At 37.8% G+C, this 8,766-nt stretch overlaps 1 long non-coding RNA gene across 1 annotated transcript; it reads right to left on the reverse strand.

The window, feature by feature from the left end:
- Positions 1–18: 18 nt before the first annotated feature.
- Positions 19–8,757, reverse strand: LOC109367987. Its single transcript, XR_002115617.1, has 3 exons — positions 8,394–8,757; positions 2,157–6,592; positions 19–1,299 (listed from the first exon to the last, which is right to left on the reverse strand). It is a non-coding gene; the product is annotated as an uncharacterized LOC109367987 (long non-coding RNA).
- Between the last annotated feature and the right edge of the window lie 9 nt (positions 8,758–8,766).

The raw sequence follows: 8,766 nt of genomic DNA on the forward strand, positions 1-8,766 counted from the left end.
AAAAAAAAAAAAAATCAAGATTCTGATTCCAAAGTCCCATTCTACCTATGTTGTTTTACCGTGCAAGACTAAGAACTGAATTTTTAGGAGGTGCAACAGTGTACACAAAAGCACTCAGGGATCTGCCTTCCAGTTGTGAATCTACCCTACAGATTCACAGTGCTTTTCAGATCCCAGAGAAGGATAGATCCTTATCTCTCTACTAAAGATGCTATAAGTAAAGCAAAGAGGATTTTGGTCAAGAAATTGCTTTGCAAACTTCCAGTTTTGGTGAAAAAATGTTTCATGTCTATTTTACTGGTAAATGGAAAATAACCCCCCTCCCCCCAATAAATAAATAAATAAATAAAATGCCGGAATATCTGGCATGGTATTCTTTTATAGTGAAGGTTACTATTGCACATTCTTAAAAATGGTGGTTACCTCCATGTAGTACAGAGATAACATACATCTCCTTTTTTTTCCAGATACAAAAAGCTAAACCATAGGTGTGTGCTTGTGCCTGTGCTTGCCTGTGTGTCTGAATATGTTAGGCTTATTTTTCCTGAGCGCTGAAAGCTTTGCCAAAAATCCTCTCATTCTCAGTGAATCCTAGACCAAGGCTGGAAGCCATGAGAATTAGCTGCAGGTGCTTCGAGTTTAGAAACTGCTGAAGGGACGAAAGACCAAGGTGTTGGCTCCAGGTTAGTTCTTATGATCAACTATTCTTTTTATCTTCCCATAAGACCACCTCACTCTTTTGTTGGCAAGGGGGAGGGAGAAGGGGGAGTTGAAGGGGGGGGCAAAGAAAAAAAAGGAGTTAGGCTGTTTGATTTCAAATAGGAGGTGGAATTCCTCAGAAGACGAGCCTGTAGCGATCAGGAAAAGCAGGTTAAGAAAAGGAGACGTGTGGAAGACAGAAAATAGAGAGGGGGAGGATTTATTATTCATGCAATTTAGGATATTAGCAGTAAATTGAAGAGGTGGTTTGTTCTGTGTTTAGTCTTAAACAAATTCTGCCCCCTTTTTCCATACGTTTTCCCTTTGTTTATCTCCTGAGAGATGCCCACATGTGTACAATACAAAGAATCAAGTCATAAAAGTGCAAGCCTGTCAGCCTCCCTGAGGACCAATTAATGGTGTTCCAAATCTTGTGGGCAGGCAGATGAAAAGGATACAGAAAGAGAAGGGGAGGTAGATGAATACTCAACGAGAGCAAGGCAGGTTTTTCAGATGTTGGTAGGAACTTCTTTTGGTATTCTTAGCTAACTTATTTGGTGTTTGGCTTTCCCTCCCACTTCTGTGGTTCCCTGGTCATAACTGCAACAGAAGGAAAAGCCACACTTCAAAAATATAAATTAGGCTTACATCCAAACCAATAACATGATGGCAGTGTGGGACAGGGGGCAGGAAAAGGCCATTTAGAATTTTTCCAACCCTCCTTTCACATATTGGCAGTTTTATTGATAGGTACTTGAGTTTATATTACCATTTGTATCACCAAGCTGAGTATTGCTCTGAATGCAGCAGGCTTTGTAGTGCAACCTTTTACTCCTATCTCACCCCCTACGTGTCCACAGGCCTTTGAACAGCAAGCGAGTGGCACTTTGAAATCAGGAGTTGAAAGTGTTTGACATGGAAAAGGGAGCATGAAAGTCTTGCTCTTTGAACCTTTTCTTTTCAAAGTCCCACAGAAAGTACAGACAGGACAATAATGGACAGGCTAGGGGCTCCCAGGGTGAAGTGGGGATATGTGGTAATGAGATTTTAAGTGTTTCAGCAATCGTTCCGCCCCACAGTTTCTTTCCTGATGTACTCCCAGAGAATTAAATCTGCTGCCAAGATAGCACAGAAATATTTAGTTAAATACATATTCTTATATTCTCTTTCCCTGTTTAATTCCTTCCTTAAGCTCTGGAAATGAAATTGAGCTGATGGAAGCAGGAAAGAGCGGTCAAAATTATCATTAGGTTGCTGACTGTTGATGGAAGATCCATTTTTTTTGTTTGTTTATTTTGTTTTCCAATTAAATGAAGCCAGATGCACAGTAAATGTAAGTTGCACGAGAAATGCAGCCAGCTGTTGCATCAAAGGTCAGGCACAAACCTTTCCACACTCCCATGCAAACTCACTGTCTCTTATCCGGTAGGGTCAGGAAGGTGCATTAGTAAACTTACCAGCTGCTGAGATTTGCTTCAGTAATTTTACGTGCATCTGAGAGCAGATAGCATGGAGGGAAGGAAAGAAACTTGGAGGACCTGAAATGAAACATCTCATCTAAGAGCTTCATTATACTTAAGAAGGGAAGATGCAGCAGGTTAAGTCATTGCTCTCTAAGGTCCATGAGCTGAACTTTCACTCTTTGGAGAAAGTTATAATAAAACCAAAAACTCAAGCCCAGAAACCTTTCTATACTGTATCTTCTCAATTGTGTAATCCTCAACCTGAGAAGAAAAAAATCCTTTCTGAGTGATGTAGCAATCATTTTACACACTCAAGCATGAAATTTCATCACCATTATCTTAGCTTGGATGACTGTACAGATGTTGTTTGGTCATAAAATGTATTCAGCCCTTTTTAAAATCTAACTGTAGTATCTGACTCAATGACCTCGTGCAGCAGTCGGTTCCATGGGTTGGGGTTATTCTCTGATGAGGAAAATTTATTTGTATTGATTATAGAATTTGCCAAGGTAGGAGAGGAAGAACTGAATAAAAACTCACTGTCAAAAATGCTTCAGAATGTTATGATCTATCTATTTTGTCTAATCTCCTTAGCTTCTTCTTTAGTACCCTGCCAAAACTGTCCTTTTTTGAAGCTGGATCTAGAATAAAGGTTCCATTCTTTCAAAATAGCTGAAGCTAGAGTCCTCCCACCAAAAGACACTTAAAAATAAAAATCTGATCCTCAGTCTGAATACTGAGTCCACCTTTATATGCCATTCAATTACTTTAGACTTTTTTTTCCTCCGTGGATCATGCATAATGCAGACATTTATCTGACCTGGCTTTGCTTTTCCATGAATGCAAGTAAAGCTATTGCCAACACACTGCTAGAAGTGCCACACATACAACTTCAGCATCTTGCAGAACCTCAGTAATGCCCCATGGCACTGCCCTGCCTCAGGGTCACTGTGCCGTTCTCATTGCTGGATTAGTGCCTGAGAGGCAAATATACAAGAGGACATTTCAAAGAACAGCCCTGCTTCAAGTATTATGGGCAGAAATGAGAATCTCCCTTTCTCTTTCTGAATGTAGTTTTCTCTAGACTCTTCAAGGAGATTGATGTGAAGTGTGGCTGCACATCCACAGCTAGATTTGCCTCCTGGTGAAAGGCTGCAAGTATTGTTGACCATGCATTATGCTGAGGAAGTGCAATGACTGCAGTTGTTTCAGTCATACCTCTCTTAAACCTGATTCACTGCATCCAAGGCATTGATCTGCACTTTATAGCACTGAGTCTTACGTGCTCCACCAAAATCTGCCATTATGTATGCTCTGGATTTCTCCGCCAGAATTTTTTGCTTTTTTTGAAGTAACAATACAATGTGCCTTAGGAACATGACAGTCTCTGAAAAGTGCTCTGATTTAGCTTGAAAAACTTTAGTTGGGTGCTTTCCCCTGAAGTTACTGGCCTCTCTACCTGTTTTCTTACATTTGCACTTTTCCCATAGGTGAGTTCCTCTAGTGTACATACTTGTGCTTCTTTCTCAGTACAACTAATTTTTTCTAACCTCCAGTTGCTCTGTGTCTCCGTTGTGATTCAGTGCTGGTGCCAGTACGTGGTATGCTACCTGTTGAACACCAGATTGGGCACAGTTTGCTCAGTTTTTGGTTCTCTCCAGGAATGTATGCTAATCCAATCAGAGCAAGCACAGTTATTTCAAAAGTAATTTCCAATCAGCAGAACTACCCCAGATTTCTATGTATTTTGAAAGTGGAATCTGAACAGGCATCTCTGGAGCATTTAAAGCTGTACGGCACTTGTAAACTTTCACAGGACCCTAATGGGGACTTTGTCCCCTTGGACAGTGTTTCACAGCCTGTTTTCCCTGCCAGGGTGCTGTTTTCAAGATCCAGATTTTTTTTTTTTTTGCCTTATCTTCTTTATTTGGTGCTCTTGTTATAACTTCATATCCCACTTAATTTGTTCCTCTACATTCTCCACAAAAGAAAGATTAGGAACACTTGTAGAGTCTTAACATATATCCTCTCTTAATTACCTCATGGCTGAACCATACATATATAGCTCTTTTTATCTTCCCTCATATGTAAATTCCTTTGGTCCCCTGACCATTTTTGTTTCTCTTCTCTGAACACTCTCTAATTTGTCAATATGTTTTTGGTAATTAAGATTCCCTCAACTAAATGCAATGTTCCGTATGCCTTCATGCCAGATCCCTACAGACTTTCAGAAGGGGTCACTGCTCACAGCTGGGGCCAGATTTCCAGAAGCTCTTTGAACACTGAGTGCTTTTGAAAATGACTATAAAACATAATTACGGGTACTGTTGGCTAAGGAGCATTTTGAAGATCTTAGTTCTTCTGTAGGTGTCTAAATGGAGCTGGAACTGATAAAAAATGTGATGCCATTACAAATGTTGAGTACTTAAATATTTACTTCTAATCTCTTTCAGAATTCTGTCCTGAAAGTAATTTTATTTTTTTTCTTTCTGTACTTGTGTGTGTGATTTTAAGTAGATAGCATTTAGCTTCAAACTCTGTCTAAACAGGTGTATTTTTTGTGATGGTTTTGTCTGGGGTAAAGCTAATTTTCTTCACAGTAGTTCTCATGGTGCTATGTTTTATGTTTTTTATTTAAAAAGGGCTGATAATAGATTCAACTTTTAGTTGTTGCTGAGCAGTGCTTACAGAGTCAAGGATGTTTCTGCTTCTCAAGCAGCCAGCAAGGAGGCTGGAGGGGAACAAGAAGTTGGGAGGGGACACAGCCAGGACAGGTGACCTAAAATGACCAATGGCTGGCCCATACCATGAGAGCTCAGCCATAAAAGCTAAAGGGAAAGAGAGAGGAGATGATACACAGAGTAAAGGCATTTGTCTTTCCAAGTCACCATTTTGCATAATGAAGCCTCAATTTTCTGGAAATGGCTGTACATCTGCCTGCCAATGAGAAACAGAGAATGAATTCCTTACTTTACTTTGCTTGTGCACGTAGCTTTTGTTTTACCCATTAAACTGTCTTTATCTTATCCCATGAGTTTTCTCAGTTTTACTCTTCTGATTCTCTCCCACATCCTGCTTGGGAAAGGTGAGTGGGAGGTGGGTGGGACTTAGCTGCCTATTAAGGCTAACTCTCAGCAATCTGCATCTTGTGGGAAAGATGAATTGAAAAAAGTTAATATTCATGAAAGAAATAAGCAAATAAATGAGACAAAATGCTTTGTTCAGTGTTTTTCTTCCTATGAATGCTCACATTTTTGTTCCAGATTTGTTTAAGATATTTTCTCTATGGAAAAAGCAAGACTGTCTTTCTTCTTAACCAGTTTAACCAACACTGTCGTAGCATTAACTTCTGGACCATCACAAAGATGTGTCCAACTCTCAACTACTTTCTCTCAGCTCAGTCAGGATTTTATTTTTTCTGTTTGGGGACAGAGGGGAAGACTATCCCATCCTATTTTTCTAACTCTCCAGAGTGACAAAAGAATTTGGCTAGCAAGTTTTTAAATACCATAACTTTAGGAACCAATAACCATTAATGTAAGGTACAGAATATTGTGCTTTAACATCAGTACCGACAAAAAATAATAATTACTATTATTCTTTTACCATTTCCTCTACTTAGCTTCACATCAAATAGTACTGAGAGAAGGGGAGGGAGAAGCACTCTTTGGGCTTTATTTTAAGAGGGAGCTAAAAATTGCAAAAGAACTGCATTGAGAAATAAATTACAGAAGATTAAACAATCCGGATACTTTTCTGTAAACATATTCACTAAATAGTTAAAAAAATGTTTATGATGTGTCTAACAGAGCCATTCTAATGTATCAGTAAAATATGTTTTCATAATGTTTTAAAAGGAATATTATTTACCCAGAAGACCAGAACAGTTTCTAAAAGAGCTTTTCCAGTCCATCGTGTAAATATGTATTTAGGACAAGTGCTGTGTGTACAGGATTAAAAAAAATCCTCTGAAAATCTCTTTGAAAAGTTATTACACATGTCCACTGCTGCAGCAAAATTTTAAATATTCATATCTCAGCTGTTTCTTTTTTCAGAATTCTCAATTTGGTTTGAATATATTGTGCAATTGCAAAAGCTTCATTTGTTGCATGTTAACAGGCTTGTGTCCCAAAGCTCATGTGTGTGAAGCTACACAGGCTTAAATCTTTACCAAATTTTGGGATTCGCTTTGTTAGGCCAAACATTCATGTGTAAAGAATCGTCTTCTTTACATGCTCATAAATAAGGGGAGATAGTTTATCTACCTCTTTTCTCTCTCTCTCTCCCATTTACTTTCGACAATTATCTGCATGCAACAAGGTGTCTCCAGTTTCTAGACTCTGATGCGAATAAAAGCTCCTCACTGCCCAGCAAAGCATCATCAGATAAAGCCCTCCAGGGGTTGTTTCAGAGATCTCCCGTGCATAATGCTGGAAGATAGGATAAATAGATTTAATGAGAGGTGTATATCTGATATTTTGAGATTTTGAGCCTGTACTGACCTTTCATTGTAATACCAGCTGTACTGAACAGGCAAAAAAAGTTGAAAGGGAGAATTATTGGGAGTAGTATTTACAGTGTCAGAGAATGAAAGCATAAAAATATGAAAAAATTAGACATACAACATCATGGCAGTTACAAGGAGTAAGTTTGAAGTGTCTGAGCAAGCATTTTGCATGCTTTCATTCTTTCACAATGCTCTGAGATACTATTAAATTCTCAATAGAGGAATGTACTTTTTAATAAGAAAACTGACAGCTGCCTTGAGTTTCAAAAGTGTAGATATAGATCCAAATTTTGAAACAGTCTGAAGTTCTTCCCTTGAATTAAAAGCAGTAAAGACAGACCTTGCTTACTGCAAAACAATCAGCCTGAATCTTTTTTTAACGAATACATTTACATACAAAAAATCCTATTTTTGCAAAATTCTTGTTGTTGAATCTGTCATGGCATTTTTCACCAGCATTTATTTGAAATATCTCTCAAGTCTGTACCTGAAAGCAAAGTTTTCAAGTGTCAATTTGACCTGGAGTTCAAGTTAAAAAGCAAACAAACAAACAAAAAAGCCCTAAAAATTAGTCTTAATGCTATGCAAATAAAACATTAACAATTTCTACAGAAATACTTTTCCATTTTGGAGAACATGTATTTAAGAATGGATTTTCGTTTTGTCTTCTGCCAAACTTTCTTTCTGTAATTTCTCTATATTTGACTGATCAGAGATGTAGCGAAGGAGCAGAGCAAAAAATACTCCATCATACTTTGGAGCTTGTCTAATTATTTTATTGTTATTGCTAGTGTGAATAGCTTGCGTAAGACTGTTTTCTGAATTTCATTCAAAGTCCAGGAAATTGTTTATGTTATTATTGTTTTACTCAACTAATCTCATTTTTGCTCTTTTAGAAATTAATGGCCAGCAACAGATCTAATTTTTTCTATGACTACAAGTGAACATTGTTCATTCTGACATATCACATAGACTGTTCTACTGTATGCAGATCAGAGGGAATACTATTTTCTCTGTGGATATAGGCATATATTTTCAAATACAAATATGTACATAAGGTTCATCTATGTACTATAAATTTAAGGCCTTCCAATTTTATTTTAATTTTTTAGTTAATATAAGCACTGTTCCCAGATTTTAGTAGTATTTAGAGATGTTCCATTCACATATTAGAAAACTTGTTTTCAAGCCACCTTCTGCACATACCGCAGAATTTTGTTTTGATGACCTTAATTATTAATTTTTTACCTGAAAATTATTAATAATTCTGTGAGTACGTTAGTGTCTTGTACTTTTTATGATCCTTTAAAGCTTCATTAGTACTCTTGTATTTTATATTTTAGCTTAGATTATCTCCTGTGTCTTATGTCATGATTTGGCTATGTTCTCCATTTTTTTTCCCAAAGAGATATCTGCTTAGTTATTCCTAGGAGCTTGCTGAGCCTACTTAAACACAAACATATGGCCCTAATCACTTTCATGATCTTGTATGTATTGTGTTCTAGTTGTTTTCAACATCAGCAGTTACTGTTGAGGAAACGTTAAACTGCTAAAGCTATTCTAATTCTAGATCACTGGCTTTCATCTATATGAAGTCGATCACCATCAGATAATAAATCCATACAGGAGAAAAGATGGTTTCTAACCAGCAGGTAGGAAGAACCTGTTAAAATACAGAGGTTAACATCTGTTATAATATAGGTAATAAGACGTAAAGGACTTACATTTGCTCTCTTTGAATATAACGATAGAACCTCAGTTTTTTTTTCACTGGGTGAAGATTTGGGCTTGAACCTTCAGATGACAAAGTTGTAATTTTTCCTGTGTTACACACCAGGCAGCATAATGTAGTTCTTGATTCCTTGCGAGTTACATACAACTTATTTTACTCTGAAGCCTGATTACATTAAAACAGCACCGATCTTAACATTTTTTAAACTATTCTGTGCAAAACATTTCCAGTCCATGAATAAAGCAATTTTTCTTCTAATTTCTAAAGGGCCGTCCCATAGCCTGCCCCTCCCGGGGGCTGGCTGCAGGGGCACGTCGGGCCGTACGGGGTTCCCCCTGGCTGGCTGCAGGGGCACGTCGGGCAGT

Source organism: Meleagris gallopavo, chromosome 1, assembly GCF_000146605.3.
Source record: "Meleagris gallopavo isolate NT-WF06-2002-E0010 breed Aviagen turkey brand Nicholas breeding stock chromosome 1, Turkey_5.1, whole genome shotgun sequence".
Taxonomy (NCBI): Eukaryota; Metazoa; Chordata; class Aves; order Galliformes; family Phasianidae; genus Meleagris; species Meleagris gallopavo.